Below are 20,450 nucleotides of genomic sequence, written 5' to 3' on the forward strand. Positions count from 1 at the left end.
AGTTCTCCTCCTCTTTAAAAAGCAGCACATTTTTGCATTATATACAGTCATGAAAGCCCCAGTATTTAAGCTTCTATTGAAGTAAATGCGTCTCATTCAAATCTGGTGTGTTTGTGCGACACTGCTGACCACAGACGTCTTTATGTTTTTAATTTTAGAGCAGTGATATCTATATGTGGTGCACAGTGACGAAAGAAGTGCTCTCTTTTAAACAGAAGTTGAGTGACAGGCGAGCAGCAGCAGCAACAGCAGCAGCAGTGGTGAGAAAATATTTTCAGCAGGAAGACAACCCACCATATCAGCCAGAGACAGAGGGTGTGTCCATTCCAGCTGTACTCCCCAAGGACTCCCTGTAATTTTGTTTTCTTCCTCGTCCTCGAATGATTCGGCTTCACGAGGCTCTGAAGCTTTGAGACACTTGTAGCAACGACACAGGACAGGAGGGTCGCCACTTTGGACCCTGTTTATGCCTCAAACTGAAGCCAGTAAATCTTTCATTTCAGCAACAACTTTTAAAAAAGTGACTTTTAGTTATAGTTCAAAGAAAACACACTACAGACCTGAATGTGAGAAGTTCCTTGTTTTGTATAATGTTTACCACAGTGTATTTAAACTTGGACTTTTGATTTGGCAGAATCTCTGTATTTGGGAGCATTAGTTTTGAAAACCAATACTGGACTCTTCTCGTTGAAACTACAGGGGCTGGTAGCACACATGTACTCTGATGTAGTGCCCTTTTAAACAGATGTTATTAAATCTTCCTTTAAGATACAAGTTGAGAACTTCGGCATCTTTTCGTGAACGTGAAAACACGATCATCAGAATCAGAATCGGCTTTGTTGGACGGATATGTGTGCACATGGAAGGAATTTGACTCCAGTAAACTTTGCTCTCTCGTACAAACATTAAACATGGACATTCCCCTGATATGGACGAGCCTACGCTGGACGTTAAATATTAAACTTCCATACACAAGAGTGTGTAAGACGATTGTGTAATGGTGAGGAGTGCAAAGGATGCTGATTTGATAAAAAGTACTCGTATGTAATTATGTAACAGACAGGTTAGTTTACATGTATGTACTTCTTTCAGTGTAGTAACATGCATGGGTACATGCCAGACCATGATATTTACGTGATTGATAGTGAATTATTATAAACTATGATAACTATAAAGATGTTAACATGAGATGTGACTGTTAAGAGTTCATCAGAGTGACAGCCCAGGGGAAGAAACCGTCTTTGTGAATTAAAAACCTGCTCATGTTCTCAAGCTAAGATATCAATATCACCCATTGGTTTGGTGCCACAACTTGGCACTATTTTTAAAGATTGAATCTAAACGTCAGCCGACTTTATGAAGCCTGTTACCAACATTTGATTACAATTTTCACTCTCATTGATTTGATACATTCTTTGAAGTATCAAACTTTTCACCATTTTATTTCCAAATGACCAGAAGAGACTTTAATACAAGCATCCACCACTTTGTTGAAAATTGAAGCCAATGCAAAAGTAAAACAAAAACTGCAGTTTCTTGTGAGTCCAAAACTCCATTACAGGCAACAGTAAGATAAGATAAGATACTCCTTTATTCTTCCAGCAATGTGGAAATTCAAAGAGTTACAGCAGCAAACAAGAAGGTGTACAGTACTAGTCGGTAGGAAAACACACTTCAAACTAGGGATGTACATTTTAAGTATTTTCCGTGATCAATTTTTGGAAATGTTAACGATCAATTATCGATTAATTGATTAAAAAAAAAATGTATTATTCTTACGTCAAAAACAATGCCAAATAGGTTGTTTTCCCCCTAAATTGTATTTTCTACAGCAACAAAATGCATATAACTGACGGGATTGAATACGGGTAACATGTTTGACACGCAGAGTATCAACGATCAGGCTCATTAAAATATTCTCCACGGACATAATCTTATAAACTGAAAGCTCATAATACTAACAGAAAAGTACTTCAGACTCACAGTGTCCAGTTTTCTGTCTACTCGTTCTTATTGAGAAAAATAAACATGTGTATTCGGTCAGGTGTCAGCCAGGAGCGCAACCGGGTCATAATCAGTCCCGCTGGAGAAAAGCCCAGACGGCTCTGATGTTGCTGATCTGCAAACGTAGCGTACCAGAATTTCCCACCTGTCTGTTGCCTTCGTATCCGAAGTTGGGAAATATCCTGTTTAAAGCTGTCAACCTTCGTGTCCGTGTTGTTGTTGGCAGCAGTTTTGTATTGATCCTCTTTTAAAAAGCGCACGTGGAGACCTGTCCGCTGTGCGCAACACCTTTAACAGCTGATTCACATCCAAACATGCTATAAACTTAAAACACCTCCCTGATAGATGAGTGTAATATGAGACCACATGATGTTTGTTCCACGTGAAGGGAAAATTGATGACAAAAATGTGTGTTTCGAGTAATTTCTTAACAATCAATTAATCGATAATCGATTAATTGTGGTCATCCCTACTTCAAACTGTCAAAACCAAGCACAATTCCTCTAATAAGATAAGATAAGATAAGATATTACTTTATTGATTTATTAATAGGCCAAACACGAGAGTCCACAAGTGAGCAATGTCAGATTGGTTTGCAGAATGTGACAGGTTAACATTCATGTGCTTGTACTCGTGATGTATTGATCTTCGGTTTTTGGTTTCGGACAAGAATTTTCATTTCGGTGCATCCCTAATCGAAACCCAAACTGGCGGGTTGCCAGTTAGCTAGCCAGGCAGTTAGAGTGCGCCCCATGTATAGAGGCTGTAGTCCTCGTCACAGCGGTCAAATGGAAATATATACTCAAGCCCTGATTTTGGAGGCTAATACCTTTTACTTGTTGTCCACATATCCTCCATGGTGAGTAACAATCCATGAAAAATAGATGCTAGCTTTGTCAGAGAAGGTTGGTTTGTATAGAATTTGTAAAAAAAAAGAAAATAATGTCATGCTTTGCAAGAATTCTGTTACAAGGAAACTTCTTCAAAAACACTATTTAGATCCTAGTGTGATAATAAATCAATAAAAACTAAATGGATAGAAACAGAGAGGATAAATCACATCTGAATATGTATTTTTACTCACTACTGTACTCTATTTTCTCATTCATTAACTGGAGATGAACCCTTCAGTGACGTCGTGTTTTCTCGTGTCGGTCTGATTTGCGTTTCTGTCCTCAGATTTCAGCGAACACCTTCGTTAAAGCGCTGACATCTAAAAAAAAAAAATCAGGGTTTTAAGCTGTTCAGCACACGGTGCTCGCTCTGTGTGAAGTGAGTGTCAGACTAACAGCGCACTTTTCATAAGCCCTCGCACTGTCTGCTGGAGATACACACTCACACACTCACACACACACTCTGAACTGAAGCGCTCACACATCAACATGCCTCAGCTTGAATCAGCTCGTCTTTTCAGCACTCCTCCCTCACATTTCCATCTCTCTCTCTCCTCTTAGTGTGTGTTATGTGTGTGTGTGTCAGTCATGGAGGCTCTGCTGTTCACTGAGTTCTGTTCTCAGCTCGGCAGGCTGAAGCAGATGGTGAAGACGGCGTTTGAACAAGGACACATCACTGCCCCACTTTCTTAACTTCATAGTGACTTTTGTTCGTCCCGGGAGTGTTATCCGCATGCAGCATGTGTGTGTGTGAGCGTGTGTGTGTTCAGCGTATATGACACACTGACAGGTCAGAGTTATGTTTCCTGTTGGTCCTGCTGGCTCTGAGGACTGGAGCTCCCTGGAAATGCCTCCTCTTTGTGTCAGGATGTGGCTTTAATAACAGAACCAGAAAACACCCTTTCACAATAAGAGATTATTCTGATTTATTCAAGCTTTAGGAAGTGTATATTTTGCTTCTATTTTTTCCCCTCCATTGGTGAGAGGAAGCAGCAGTCAGTTTAACCTCTGTGACAAGGACACACACACTGTATGCAAAGTGGGCCACCTGGCCGTGTTGGCAGGACTCACTGAGGAGCTGCTGGCTGCTCAGTTGAATACAGTAACACGACCATTCAGGCTCTGTTGGCTGTGCTCAGGCTGGATTTGATACTGTAGATCTAATATTTTAGATACTTTCAAGGCGTTTTTTCTTTTTATCTTAATAAGGTTGATCAGTTGAGTTGTCTATAAAATTAAAATTCTTCATCTATAAATTTCAGTGACGAAGGAAAGCAGCAAATCCTGAAATTCAAGAAGTGAACAGCATCGAACATTTTACTTTGGAGCAAATGGTCATACAAAAAGGACTATAGGATTTTAACTTGGCTGCTACCAGTGAACAAAATGTTGATATTTGTCCCTATTTGTATTACAAAGTCAAAGTAATTCATGTATTTACTAAATTCTAGTTTTATCAACTGTTGCAGCTTTTTAGAAATGACATCTCACACTGAAATGCCCAAAATAGCATTTGAAAAACAGTCAGACTAGATTGCAGAGTGTGTCTAAAGGCAGCAGAGCTAGCACCACCATCCTTCAGTTCGCCCTGCAGGTTAACGTCCACATGTCTGTGCTGGTTACTCATGTCTCTGAAGTGGTTATGGGCCAGTTAAACCCATATACTGTGTGAATAATGGATGTAGTATCTGTGACGTCACCCATCTGTCTCTGAAGCCCTGTTTTGAGGCCAATCGTGTGTCGAGCGGGTTTGACGTAAAGAGGCGGGCTTTGAGCCTCCTCGCCAACAGCTACAGTGTTCCCGCTTGTCCATCAAGTCAGCTGTGCCTCTCATTGGAAGACTCGTAATCTTAACATCTTTGAAATTACCACGTTACGAAAAAATTCACCCCCCGTACAGTGTGTGCCGATCGAGAAATGAGCTATCCAGACTACAATCGTCTTTTGTACCAGGCTGTAAACATGTTTATTTCTGCTGTAAAGATCAGCTTTTTTGAATTGGTGTGTATGTGGTTTATGGTACTTCCGGAGCCAGCCTCAAGCGGATCCTCGATGAACTGCAGTTTTTAGCACTTCCGCATTGGACTCATATTTTAAGACCCGAGGTTGCCGCTTGGTTAAACCAAACACAGCCTCTAAGCAACTTTATCTCAATTTTCTGTTTCAAAATACTGACAAACAGCTGTCAACTGTGCTCGTTTACATCCAGGTAGTAGAGCATTACATCAATTATGCAACAAGAAATATACGCTGAAATATGGCTGCAGTTTGTTCTCTGAGATGACATTTCGTTATGTGAATTATTACTCTGTGAACTTTAAGTTCTGCATTTGATGTTTAAATTTCGTACTACATCTAGTCTCTGAAACAACAAAGTAAGAGTGGGATCTGTAAAATTTCTTGCAATAGAAAAAATAAAGCTGCAATAACAATTCCAGGTAATCTACTGATTATCTTCTCAACATATTGATTTGTTGTTGTGACATTAAATGTCATAAAAAAGGGATTAATGGTCATTTATTCCAAACACCCTGCCCGATGTCCTTCACTGTCTTCTGCTTAGCTCTCCTAAACCTAAATATATCCTTATACTGAAGTCTAAGGCTTAAGAAACTAGAACGAACATCCAATTTAGGAAACTAGAAACAGAGAATTTGACTCCATCGAGCATGGATTATCAAAACAGGCGATTAGATGACCACTTATCGATGAATAATGAATCTTTGCAGCCCTGGAAAGAACAAAAGAAGGCAGTAAATCCACACTTCTTAAAAATAATCAGAGAATATTTGTAATTTTTGTCTGAGGCGTGATTCAGCATCTCATTAAATAATGCAAGTTTCTCTTCAGTCAAGCAACTCAATGATTCTTTGACCAGAGATTTTCATCGTCATGTTAAAGCTATAATTAGATTGATTTTAGCATGCCATGTGCAAAACATACTTCCACTGTGTTTCTTTGAAATGCTCTGCACTTTCATTATGACTTGAATTCTGCTGTAAAGCGTGTAAAAACAGCTACAGTAAGAAGGAACGGGGAAATAAAAGTAGGATGTTGTGTGGCAAATAAGGAGGTCACACGGTCAGATCAGATCCAGTGTTGTAATCTCTGAGCATGTGACTGCTGACTGAGCCAACATGATGCCCGCTTGTGCTTTTAGTCTGGACTGATTCGAAATGAGTAGTTTGAAACACACACACTGTCGCTTCAGATTCAACACCACTAACGTTTGTCACCAGAGGACAGGTGTGGCGTCCTCTGGGTCCTGCTCGTATCACCTTGTTGTACCTGTGCCGTGCCGTCCTCCCAGGAGGATTAATGGGAGACTCTCTCCTGGTAGAGAGCAGGTGGCAAATGCTACATTTTTTTTTTCAGCTGCAGTTCTGTCTCTCAGGGTTACTCTGAGTCCTTGTTTCCTGTCCTTCTTTCTGCCACTTTCCCTCTCGACTGCGTGGCCTGGTTTTCCTCGCAGCGTGGAGAGAGGCCTGGCAGCTCTCAGCCTATACCGGCGCGGCTCATTCATCCTTTTGACCACCTGCCACTCCTCCCCCTCAGCTGACTGAGGTTTGGTTTGGTCCAGGCTGTCGGACTGATCTGATTCAGTCTGAGTGTATGTAGGAGTTTCAGAGCACACTGACTCATTGTTTCACACTTAAACTGTCTGCTTGTAGTCTGATGTAGTCATCGTTTTTAAAGGATCACCTGGTGTGAATAATCCAAGCGAACACCTTCTTAGGCAGCCTGACCCACAAACAGGAATATTAAAGGTGTATTTGCATCTCTTGATCAGGTAACTGTGTGTTTCAGGTGCAGAAAAGTGACTCCCTGCCTGGTCGAACCAATTAACAAGTCGCTCAGGAAAGGTTAATGAGTTCCCTCCATGTGCCTTCTTCTCCTTTGTGACTCCTCACTGACGTACTGAAGGAATTTTTAATTGTGCGTTGGCAGTTCTTCAAGGTCAGGTGGACCTTATGGCCTCTCTGTCAGCCTCCATCTGCCTCAGGTGGAGGAGGAGGAATTAGAGATTCACACATTGTACTGCTGAGTTTTTTTAATAGAGCCAAGACTGAGGGGAGGATTAAAGTAGGAAAGTCAGAAATGTACCGTGATGTAGCTCCATATTTAAAGGTGCTAACTCCTCTATTAGATACGCATTTGGTTGATTAGATTGTGAACAGTGTATCCAGAGAAAGATCAATAGGTTAATTCTAAAACCATTTGGACCATTGATCTCCATTAATTACACATGCTGTGAACATAGAGTGAACTAGCAACAGTGCCAGCATCTGTAAAGTTAAACGAGATGTTAAGTCAGATATTAACCCCATACTTCTGCACATATTCATACTGAATGCTTGTTGTACTGATACCAGTTTTTAGAGATGTGGAGCAACAATAATGTTCTCATTTCATCCACTGTCCACAATAACATCACACACAACTGTGGGATTTAAAAACTCTTAAACATGTGTCTTCTTTGAGCACGATGGTGCAAATGCTTCTCTGTCATCTCCCGGTGTTACAGTTCAAAGAGCGACCCTGTAAACTGGTGACTTTCAGCCTAAGGTGTCATTGGTTGTTGAGTTTGACTTTTGAAACACCAAAGGAGTCCTCAGGAATGCACCTATTTTAGTTATTTTTCTTAAAATGTCAAAATGCAGGTTGCAGGTTCGACATTACTACTCTTGCTGCACTCCCCACATCCTGTCTCTCTCCAGCTGTCCTATCCAAAAAAGGCCAAAATGCTCAAAAACATAACTTTAAAATTTCCTCATCAGACACATAATGATCTCAAGATGTTTGTGAGGGGTGCATCGGGCTGAGACTCGCCAGTTAACAGGGTCACCTTTTAAACCAAAACACCGGTAGATATCTGCCATGCCTTTCAAAATTCGTCATGCTACTTTAGGTCGAGCATGTCAGGCGTTTTGAATCAGCTTTGTCACTAGCGATTGTCTTATTCCAAGTATTGATTCAATGAATTTCTCTTACAATGCAATAAGTCAAGTCAAGTCAAATTTATTTATAAAACACATTTAAAAACACAGCAGAAGCTGACCAAAGTGCTGTACAATACATACAAAAAGAGACAAACAACAAAGACAGCACATCAATGAAGATTGAAACCTATTCGGGGCTAGAGGACTCAAATGCTAAAATCTAAAAGTGTGTTTTGAGACAAGTCTTGAAAGAGTCGACAGAGGGGGTGGCCCTGATTGAGGAGGGGAGGCACGATCAAAAACACGAATAAAGCATGATCAAAAACAGCACAAGAGTAATCTCCTCCATGCTAACAGGCTAACTAGTGTCACAAATGACGATGCAGGCCTGTCTGTCGCCTTCTATGGTGTCATCTTGTTTGTATGGCCATCATATTTTGTGTGATCTGGCGGTGCAGTGAAATCACTTTTCAATTAATCATCAATCAATCTTTATTTGTATAGCACCAAATCACAACAAACGTTATCTCAGACGCTTTTACATACATAGCAGGTCTAGACCGTACTCTATGTAACAGAGATCCAACATCAAGACAGGATAAGATCCAGTTCCATCTTACAGGCAGTTTGATCTCATCTTAATCCATCATGAGCATTGCACCTCGCAGTATTTAGCTAGTTACAGCGGCAAGGACAAACTTCCTTTAACAGGCAGAAACCTCGAGCAGAACCAGACTCATGTTAGACACACATCTGCCTCGACTAAGTTAGGGTTGTAAAGAAGGATAGAGGAGAATAAGAGAGAGAGAGCGATGACAGATTTCTGTTTCTCAATACATCCCTGGCCTGATTTGCGTAATCTTCAGTGGAAACGTAGACATCAGTGTGCTTCAGGAACCATTTAGTTCCTTAAAGATAAGTTCCTGGTACTTCTGGTGGAAAAGCCCCATAAGTTAAAGAAGGAGAGGCAGAATTACTGAACTAAAAACGTAGTTTCCACTCAGGTTTGACGTAATGAAGGAAGTGAAAGGTTAGATCTGTTCAGCCCAGACTCTGTAATGGACCTCAATTTGGCCCATTGGATTTCAAGATAGTGCTGTTCTTGCCTGAGTCATTATTTCTCTTACCTTTATGTTAGAGGAGGAGAATAAAGCAGGAGCATTCCAAAAAGGGAAAAAAGTAAATGATTGAAGTCTGACAAATACTGGATATTTTTTCACGGCCATGAACACCGTCCTTTGATGGAGTCGTATTTCATCAAATGTGCTCTGTTGTCAGATTGTAGTTGCTGCAGCAGGAAACACATTATCTTTATTCAAAGGAAATATATTCAGGCATTGTTCAAACCATTCTGTCTCAGCTGGCAGACTCAGTTCTGGGTTTTACCTTCCATCTGCTCTGTAATATATCAGCTTTTAATGACCAGGAAATAACACTTACATCAGACGGGTCTTTCTTGTTATCTCATGTTCATTGCCTCCATCTTTTTTTTCTGAATAAGCTGCTAAATGTCAGACAGCCACATCATTACAACAACCCACCGAGCGCTGGCTCTCAGCCGTCACACTTATCTCACCCTGTCCAGTCTGCAGTAATCAGCGGTCGATACATCACACGCTGCAAGGTTCCATGTGAGCTCTGAGACCTTCTGGTTTTATTTACGCCGACTCTGCAGCCACGGACACCTATAGGACGTTCATCTCAGAGGAGCCGGGAGTCTGTCAGTGGGTGAAAGACGTGCCGCTCATTTTTTTCTGTCCCTGAGGTTTAAATAACTTTAAAAATGTGAAAATTTAAAAATAAAGTTATAATTTACTTTAAAATATCTTTTTCTTTAGGCCCCTATCTTGAAATGCCTGATTTTATTCAGTTTTGAGATAATATTGAGAGAATGGTGGCAAAATTGTCTAAATGGTGTAACCATAAAAATAGAGCACCAAGAGTATAAGTTGTTGAAAAAATGTGTTATGATGTTCTAAACAGCCTCTGAGATACATTGGCATAATCTTAAACAAGTATTTTTTAATACCAAATAATAATAGAGGAACATGGCAGTTCTGAATATTTCCATTAACATGGGGAATCATGTCTGCCAAGTCAAACTTGTGGTATGTCAACTGGTGTAACCACCCTTTTTGGAGCCATTTTGAAAAATTTGAGGCAGAAGATCATGTGACAGGATGTGATGTCAAACAGAGGGACCCCTGAAGAACACAACTGCTACATGTCAAGGCTAGTAACTCTCTCTAAAATTTGACAAAATAGAGCATTTTCAGGTCATGGTCAGGTATGTTTAGAACACATGTCAAATGGTATGACCTCAGTAAAATGTTGATAAACATAAATTATCATAAAATATTTAAATGAATATGAAAAATAGTTTTAAATGTTCAACCCAAGGTCAAGTGTTTAGCTAATTGTCCACAATAATGCCTGCAAAGTTTGATTTCAATTTGAAATGTCAAGCGGTGTAACCGGGTTACACCACTTGACATTATATATACACCACTACCTCCAGACTAATTTGATCAATTTATGGACAGTAGTCCTACTTGTTTTTTATTATTATTATTATTATTATTATTATTATTATTATTATTAATAATAATGATAATTATAAAATGATTGCTGTTATTATTAAAATGATAATTCTATAATGTAAAACAGTGAAGCAGTGAAATCTGTTTTTAATTTCACATTTCTATAGGCTAATGCACATAAGCAAGCAGTATTCGGGTGGAAACTTGTGTATGCAAACAACAAACTCTCTCCTCTTCTCACACCCACGACTGTTAGAGGCTTATATTTTCGAGCTCTTCCCCAATCTGGTCAGAACTGAAGAAGCTTTTTGGAGGAGAGGTGAAACGTCTTCAAGAATTTCTACCAGTCCAGTTGCCTTACGGATCAAGCTTTGGATTACCATGACCTGGATGACTGAGAACCTTCACAGACATGTAGCTTCGCATTTTGGCAAAGATACCCTCCTGCGGGCGCGAGAGCACGAAAAGACAGCCTAGAAATTAGCAGACTACAGGAACCACGTTCGATTCAAGAGAATGCAGACAGCAAAGGATCATCCCTAGCAGTTTACGGGTTAGATCAACAGTGAAAGGACACAAGGCCAAACAAATCCTCCAGAAAGCTCAAAACCAACTGCTCAATGAGAGACTGCAGCTGATGCATTGCAGTGACCGTACAGAGACAATGACGCACCCACAACAACTCAAAGGTCTCAACTTTGCGGTAACTCAGGCTCAAGGTTTCAGCTGCCCTCTCTAGTGCCAAGGCACCTCCTTCCAACCTCTCCATCCAGGAAAGAAGGGCTCTCACACCGGACCACATTTGTGACATGTTGGAACTGTGCCTCAACACCACCTACTTCACCTTCAACGGAGACTTCTACAGGCAAAAGTATGGCTGTGCCATGGGCTCCCCTGTGTCTCACATAGTGGCCAATCTCTACATGGAAGAGGTAGAGAACAAGGCACTCTCCTCTTTCATAGGAAACACCCCCAGCCGCTGGTTCAGATACGTTGACGACACCTGGGTCAAAATCTGCTCTGATGAAGTAGAAGGTTTTACAACTCATCTTAACTCAGTAGATAACAACATCAAGTTCACAAGGGAAGATGTCAGAGGTAACAGTCTTGCCTTTTTGGACTGTGCAGTGCAAATTGAAGAGGACAGAAGCCTCAACATCAAAGTTTACAGGAAACCCACCCACACAGACCAGTACCTGCTCTTCAACTCACATCATCCTCTGGAACACAAGCTAGGGGTAATAAGAACCCTTCACCATAGGGCTCAGAAGGTACCCACAAGAATGGAGGGAACAAAGAAGGAACAACTGCACATCAAGGAAGCACTTAAAACCTGCGGTTACCCCAACTTGGCCTTCATCAAGACCTCCAAAAAGTGGATTTCCAACAGGGAGGAGAACAGCAACAAATGACGAAAGCATCGTTATTCCATACCTATCTGGGGTCTCAGAGAAACTCCGGAGGATCTTCAACAAACACAACATCCCTGTTCATTTCAAGCCATCCAACACATTGAGACAGAAACTGGTTCATCCCAAAGACAGAACACCACAGCACAAAAGGAGTAATGTAGTTTATGCCATAGTGTAACGAAGATGGCAGGGAACGGTACATTGGTGAAACTAAACCTCTCCACAGACGCATGGCCCAACACAGAAGAGTCCAGTTGCCTTACGGATCAAGCTCTGGATTGTTAAGATTAGTGTTAATGAAAGAAAAATCTATTAGTGTGTTCACATTCATTAAAATATCAAAATCATTTTACTCCATGACTTTTCATTCAATGTCATGTGTCAGTTGCTTGTCGTTCTCATACAGATAGTATGGTCAGTTGGTGTAACCGATAAATGTCAATTGGTGTAACCAATGTAACCAATAAAAATCTGATATTGTGCAAAAAAGTGACTGTGCATATGATTTTAGCTCTCTACTACACTGTAAAAATTAAATTTAAAATAATTTTAAACCAACTGACCCAAGAATAGAGAGAAAACATTAATGTCTAAGACATACCAACTTGCTCAGTGCAACAAAACCCATATTATCTCAGTTTAGTAATAAAATATTTTAAATATACTTTGAGATGATATTTCATAACAAATCACTTATTTGTACCAGTACACTTGTACACTTCTATGAGGGTGAATTATTTCATATTTGTCATACTTTTGTGGTTACACCATTTGACATTTTATTGGGACTGTGATTCTTTAATTGGTTAAAAATGGTAGAAATGTCATATAAAAAACTATGACACCAACAGAAATGCAAACTATACATTCAAACAAACATCTAAGAAGTTGTTTTAACAAGTTTAAAGCATATTTTTGATTTGGACCTCATACCAACCCTTATTTGTCACTGACCCCAGTAACTTGTGTCTGTTTCTTCTAGCTTACAGAATAGGGGAGAACGGGGTTGGTTGTCACACTTTTTTACTGTTTTGATGATTGCTCATCATCAAAACATCTTTCAATAGTCAATCCTACATTAAATTGAAGCTTAAGGTGTTGGCTTGAAATGTGTATCCCTCTCATTTTCCATCACGGGGATGGTTGTCACACACTATGGGGTTGGTTGTCACAATGGTATTTTAATGGGAAAAATATTTTAAAAGGGCAAGAAGGCAGAACTAAATTTGAAAGTTTAATTGCACTGACAAGTGATAGGCAACTTAATGCATTGTAACATAAAATGAGCAAGGAACATGAACAGGAAACACATCTTTAGGCCAGCCTATATAACAACATAAAGAACAAAACAAATAGGCCTAACAATAATGGCCTACTCAACTAGGCTAGGGATACAGTGATGGCAAATGTAGGGTCTGCGCACTCCAACTAATTTCACCCATAGACTGTAAATAAAAATAGACAGCGTTGCTCCACCTCTTCCCGTTGTACGGTTCTGAAGCCAAAAAATCCCCCTCCTGGGTGCCGCCATTGTGCAGCCAGAGCCTGTGAAGCCACTGTAATAAGCTCCGCCCTACAGCGTAGCATCACAAGACGCTGTGTGTCCTTTGAAGTTTCCCTCTACGGCGGCTGTGAATCAAAGGAAACCCAGAAGTAAAACCCCGTTTTTTAACCTCTAATAACTAACGAAAAAAGAAATTTTTCAGGAAAAAGAGGCCTTGGACACAAAACACTCAAATACTAACCACATATCACCACAGCATACGGATGTGAGAAACATTCGTACGACGTGTATTTATTTTTTAAAGTTTGACTGGGAGACGGATTTTTTGACCTATACTGCAGCCAGCCACCAGGGGGCAGACACAATGCTGAAAGCCTCACCACCAGTCACTGGAACCTCTCCCTTGATTTCACCATGCATGATTTTGCCAACATAGGGGTTGGTTGTTAGATGTGACAACCAACCCCAAAGAGAATGTGACGACCAACCCCAACTAGAATTTTTTGCTAGCATCAAGGCTAACAACCATCTAACAGCTACTTAGCTAGCTAATAAAAATCTAAACTATAGCTTTCCCCTCACACTTTGTAAGGGTAACACTTGTTTTTTTTTTTTTTAGAAACCCATCGTTTAAAAGCCCAGAAAAAAAAATACTGAGGAGCTGAATATTTACAATTTGACATGAAAAACACAAAAAGTCCTCTCACCTCAAGTTCAGCTGTCTTACTCCAGAGAAGACTATTTAGGTGAGCTCTGATCATAATTCTGGAAATGTCCATACCCCAATTTGAGAGACAGTGCCCTCTGGTGGCGAGATATAACGGGTGTGCCAACCAACCCGTGTGACAACCAACCCTGTTCTCCCCTACAACATGACTCCCCCGTGGTTGCGTCCACAGTGTGTTTGTTTTGTATTTATCCCCGTGTCCCTGACTCTCCTCCAGCTCTCCAACAACACTTGAGAGGTTTGAAGATCCTTGACATGTTGCAGGATTCCACACATTCCTGGAAGTGTTTTCTTTTTTCTTCCTGAAGCATTTCCCCCCCGGACAAGTGGGAGCACATAAATGTGGTTGTCAGCTGTGCAAATCCAGGAGCAGATAGCAGAGTGGAAACACTGCTTTGTTGTCAAATGTAGCGACATGTTTGAACACTCAGTGCAGTACAAACAGATCCAGTTTGTTGTCGAAGATTTGTTTAAACTCTGTGTAAAGAGCATGAATGTTGAAGCTCCGAACTTTGAAGGGGTGATTCAGTCAGGCCTACTCATGAGTTTGGATTTAGGTGTTTCGTTAAAACTTCCCCTGATCTTCTATTAGTCATGTCCCAGAGTTAGAAGCCAACTCATTGTGTCCGTTTCCTACTCATGCTTCGGCTCCTGGGTGGAGGGTGAAGAGTTCCCAGAGAGGAAGTCTGGACTTTTCCTTCCACTGTCTCAACCCAGGCAGCACACTCTGACCATAGAGCGTGCAGAAAGAACGTAGCCACAGTGACATCACCCACAGATTTGAAGCCAAAGGTTGGGCAGCATGGCTGTTACCATATTTGAACGAGGGGGTTGAGCTGGAAAGGCTAAGTTATCAGAGGCTGTTTGTGTCTCTGGATGATCCATCAGCTGGCAGGTTAGAAAAATAATGAGAATATTTCCCACAGAATCAGACTCTATTTTGAGCAGCTGGCTGGATTTGTTTATGTATGAGACTGAGAAGGCTAAGTTAGCCTGTGTGACAGCTCGTACTGGGTCCACCATCTCCTCTGCAGGGAGAAGCAAACAACCATCCTGACTCCTGCGTGGGCCACAAGACATGAATCATGGATGAGAAACATGTGACAAACTAACAGGCTAAGTACAGTAAGGGCAGCTCATATGGAGGCCAGTTAATGCTCACACATTTATTCGCTTTAAAGAAACTAAATCCACAAACGCAGCTTTACAGACTGAATTAGCGAGCAGGGTTATGTGCCTCTTAAAGGGACCACACCCCCAAATTATTCGTGACTTAAATTTGATGTTTAACGTATCGCTCAACTAGGTTAAATGGAGGCTTTGACACAGAGCTCTAAATGGCAACATTGCTAATGGTAATAGCAGCATTGATATTAAACTGACGTCACTCGTTAGCTTGCGGCATTGTCACTTAAATGCAGCGGGAAAAAAAATCAATGAAAATAAGCCTTGCAATGAGACCGTGAAAATTGGTATCTGCAGATAAGTGACAAAGTTCTGCCCCCTGTGCTGGTCTCAGGAATGCATTGCTTGTATTGTGACAGATTCATAGACGGTATAGATAATGGACGTAGTATCCGGGACTTTACCCTCTGTTACTGAAGTGCTGTTTTGAAGCCAATTGCCTGCAGCAGCCATATTGGAAATGCTGAAGTCAACCTAACATCTGTCGAGCTAGTGTGAGGTAAAGAGGCAAGCTTTGAGCCTCCTAGCCAACAGCTACAGTGTTCCTGCCTGTCAATCAAGACAGTTGTACCTCTCATAATGGAAAACTTGAAATCTTAATATCGAAATTGCAGCGTTATGAAAAAATTCACCCCCCGTTCAGTGTGTGCTGATTGAGAAATGAGCTATCCAGACTTGTTTTTTGTACCAGGCTGTAAACATGTTTATTTCTGCTGCAAAGATCGGCATTTTTGAATTTGAGAAAACTGGAGAAAATGCTGTTTTTAACACTTCCACAGTGGCTTCAATTCTCGCACAGTGATTAGACGCACAGTGGGGGCAAAATATTGAGGATTTTGGATTTCCGACAGTCCACCGCTAACATTTTTGTTTTGTCTCGTTACCGAATAACAAAAATAAATTCTTCAAAATTTTGTTATCAGTGACGTATTCTTAGTTCGTCATTATCTCGTCTTTGTCATCAAAAAAAGGTTGTTGACAAACATTTATCATCATCATTTTCCGTTAACGACAGTAACCCTGTTTGAAGCCAGCCTCTAGTGGCCGTCTGGGGAACTGCAGTTTTTGGCACCCTACCCCTGACGTTCCCTCACAGTCCTGGCACTCAAAAAACCCTTATGATCTTGTTTGACAAAGCATGTTTGCACTCTGTTATCAGCTGTATCATGCCAGACTGGATGGGTGACACTGTGAAATGAAAGTATTTAAACAAGCTCCGATTTTCAAAAACTTCCCATGAGACCATTCCATACTTCCTGTTACCACTCCCTCCTTCCTCCCTCATACATATTTCTTCTAAAATACAGCTTTTACAGTCAAGAGCTCTGAAAACTTTTGTCTCTTAGAGAACTTTTCACTTTAATGTGACAATCGTTGGTACCCTGGCACTGTATCTGTGCTGCATTTGTTTAATTTTCTAGCTTCTCTCTGCTCTCAGATGTACTTTTATTGTGTTTACAAGTACCCAGCATTCCTCTGTCTGTACTCCCTTTTTAAGCCCAGCTGAGGTGCTGACAGTGCTGTCTACTTCTCCCTGTATCCTCTGCAGTCTCTTTCAGTCATTACTCAGCTCAGAAATATGAGATAAAATGCCCCAGGAGTGCTGAAGCTCTTTGGGAGCTTGCCTCATTCTCTGCGTCTCGCGTTGCGGTTTGTACACTCACCTCTCCTCTGCTGTTATTTACCTTTCACACAGAGCAAGCACTCCCTTTGCTCCCTTCCTTGTCAGTGTGTCATGCGCTGCTTGCTGATGATGTAGGGGGGAAGATTCTTGGAAAACATCAGATTCTGTTGGAGGGTTTGTGGACATCCAGTTTCTGATGAATAAAAGGACGAAGGGGCTTTAACTTGAGCAGACGGTGCAAAGATGCTGCCAGTGGTGCTGCAATCAATCGTGGCATCTGTCCTCCCAGCGCCCACTGCTGACCTCACATCACAGCTAATGCAGTTTAGACCATTTCCATCCAGAAATAATAAAATGCAAGAATGATTTTGTATATTTTGGACATGTTGCCACCATAGACTGTATAAATAATGGACGTAGTATCCGTGACGTCACCCATGTGTTTCTGAAGCGCTGCTTTGAAGCCAATCGTTGGCGGGAGCCATATTGGAAATGCTGAACTCAGCCAAACTTAGTGTGAGGAAAAGAGGCGGGGTCTGAGCCTCCTAGCAAACAGCTATGTGTTCCCACCTGTCAGTCAAGTCAGTCATGTCCTTATTTGGGCAAAACTCGTAATCTTAATATCTTCTGACCCATCGCTTTAGAAGAAAAGTCACCCCTCATAAAGTGTGTGCCAATAGAGAAATTAGCGACGTCGACCCAAGCCGGTTTTTGATCCAGGCTGTAAACATGTTTATTTCTGCTGCAAATATCGTCTATTTTGAATTGGTGGGTATGTGGTTTCCGGTGTTTCTGCAGCCAGCCTCAAGTGGACGCTCAGTGAATTGCAACAACACTTCTGCATGGGCTTCATATTTTGAGACCGGAGGTTGCCGCTTGGTTGCCACTCTAAAGTTAAATCATCTCGTGTAAGAAGATAACAGAAAACATCCCGTGTACTGATCATGCAGCTGAGCTCTGGATTTAAAGCATTACAGCTGTATGATTAACACAAGCTTAAGATCTAACCTCACGATGACCAGCACGATGGTCAGGTCAATGTGCTGCTGTGGGACAAAATAGTCTGAAACTGTATCAGAGGGGAGGACTGTTCTGAGTCGCCTGTGCCCTAAATTTAAGGTCTAGTTTTGCAGCTTCAGATGATACTGATACAGCTAACTCACCCTGTTTCATCTTGAAGCTGTGTGAAAGACAACGTGTTCATTGAAGCCATTGTGTCTCCAGCCCATGAAATCCTAAAAAACTCCCTTTGTCTCTCGGGTATTAAAGCAAACATTCAGAATGCATGATAAACTCTGAGTATGAAAGTGGATTTGACACATTTTAGTAACCTATCAATTGCAGGCATTGTAAAACATGAGCAAAACATCATCACATGTTCAGCTTTGGCTGGAAGTAAGAGTTCTTGAGACCCACAGGATGTACAAATGTATTTCTTTACACATCACACTTTGTGCACTGAAGCTTCAGTTGTGCTGTGTTGTCTGTGCTCCACACGGATACAAGTTTATCATGCAGTTTTATAATATTACAGTCAATACTTGCACAATAAACACAGCATATTTACTTTCAGAGAGTCGACAAATCAGCGGAAATGATTGGTTTTCTTGAGGCTTGTTTGTGAAGCCACGCCATATAAGGGCCTGATTGTATAATCACTGTGTTAGAAAGTTATTGACAAAACCAAATCAACAGTTTAGCGTCCCACCTTCATGAAGTTGGAGTATTTTGGGGTATTTTTTGCCTTTATTGGATAGGGCTGCTGAAAACAGTCAAAGAGCAGGGGAAGACATGCAAGGGGTTATGTCAAGGATTCTCCTCCCCCTCTCCTCATCCATGTTGTCTTTCTGGTCCTCTGAAAACCTCTGACCTGTTGACTCCAGGCCTGGCTCTGCTCATCATGGCGGTTTGTTGTTGTAGTTCAGTGAACTACGATCTGGTGATAACACGGAGTGTTTTATTCTGAAAATTAACTGGATGTTTGGATTTTGTTTTGGTGCCTGACTTCCTGTCCCGATCGATCTGCTTTGTGCTGATTGATGCGTTGTGCTCCGGCATCCGGCTAAAATTGAAGTCTTGCCTCTCTGATCCGGAGGGCTCCAATCTGCCGGATCAGAGACGCAGCTGGAACACAACGAAGCAGATCCAGTGGAAGTTAACACATTGACTAGAATAGAAACCCACCGGAGACGGACCAGACATGTATCTGCTGGAAGCCTCTGTACACGGGGCGCACCTTTAACCGTCAAGCCAAACTAGCGCCCAAGTTAGGGGGCTTCTAAGAAACAGGATAAGATTTCCAAACAGTTTAAAATAAAGTAGTAGAAGCCAGCTTACTCAGGCTTAAAGTCTTTTAGATCATACATTTCCCAGAATGCAGCTTGTTTAAGCAACACCTCTGCCAGATAGGTAACACCCACTTCTTTGAAAATGCATTTTTTTCTTGAGGTATTCCAGCTTGTTATGATAAATTCTTATTCTTAGGTCAATAATTGATATATACCTGAGGATAAGATTATTCTAGAGAACTGAATAAGTAAATTCAAAACAGCCACATAATTAGTCTATTTTCTTTTTATCACACAGTATATTTATATTCAGAGGCTGTCCAAATCCTTCTCTCTTAGTTTTAGCAGCTGTAACTGAGCTCTGGTACTGAGAAGAATAACATAAACAGAGTCTCTGGCTTCCAGCTTGATATGTAGGCCAGCAGTTCTGCACAGGCAAGCATATGTTGTCCTGTAATCTGTTTAGAATCTCGTCCCTAAACGGCAAAAACTGCCTCCTCCTGCAACTTAGAAAATGCAGACATGTATAAAAGGCTGCTTTGTTTGTTTGTTTTTGTTGTTTTGTATATTTTCCTGCAGCTGTGTCTTCATCTCCCCTCTCTGCATATTGCAGTGTCAGTAGTAGGTGTCTGTGTGTGCACATGAATGACTTATGTGCTTTCAACAGATGGCCTTTTGCTCCGAGCCCTCTGGAGGAATCTCTCCTCCTTCCTGAGGCTGTTATCTCACAACACATCTGCTGCTCTTATTCCCCGCTTAAAGAAACGCGACTAACGCTGTCACCTCCTCACCCGGGCGGAGAGGCCAACCAACAAAGCTCTCCAGGTTGAGAAGCTTTTAGCTGTACGGTTTGCTTCTGGATTAGTGACACTCTACTGCCATGATGACACGGTTGTTGTCATTTGTCAGCTCTCCTGCTCCTGCTGTTTTTCCTCCCACTGATAATCATCTCTCCCGCCTGTTAAAGCAGCTTGTTATCAAAGCCCCGTGTCGTACCTCCAGGCCGTGCTCTTTGGACTTTATGAGTGAGCATTTGTGGAGAGCCCGCAGAGATCAAACATGGAGGCTCAGTTTGGAGCTCGGCTCTTTGCCTCAGCCTGTTTGATGTAGGACTTTAGGTCGTTACTGCAGTTTGTCTGGTTCAGCCACTTTTTCCACCTTTTGTAACTGACACTGAGTTTCATGGGAATTTGCCAAGCACATGCTTTTGATGCTAATGCTGCTTTGCATGAAGAGTTAAATCAACTCTAGTCAACTTGATTCACACAGCACATTTAAAAACAATTAAAATGTACTAATGTTAGAGTTGCCAACCGTCCGGTTTTCCCAGAAT

At 41.3% G+C, this 20,450-nt stretch overlaps 1 protein-coding gene across 6 annotated transcripts in view; it reads left to right on the top strand.

Moving 5' to 3' along the window:
- abi1a (abl-interactor 1a) overlaps positions 1 to 20,450 on the top strand; it is a 77,272-nt gene that overhangs the window by 1,200 nt on the left and 55,622 nt on the right. The window lies entirely within an intron of this gene.

Source organism: Notolabrus celidotus, chromosome 17 (assembly GCF_009762535.1).
Source record: "Notolabrus celidotus isolate fNotCel1 chromosome 17, fNotCel1.pri, whole genome shotgun sequence".
Lineage (NCBI taxonomy): Eukaryota > Metazoa > Chordata > Actinopteri > Labriformes > Labridae > Notolabrus > Notolabrus celidotus.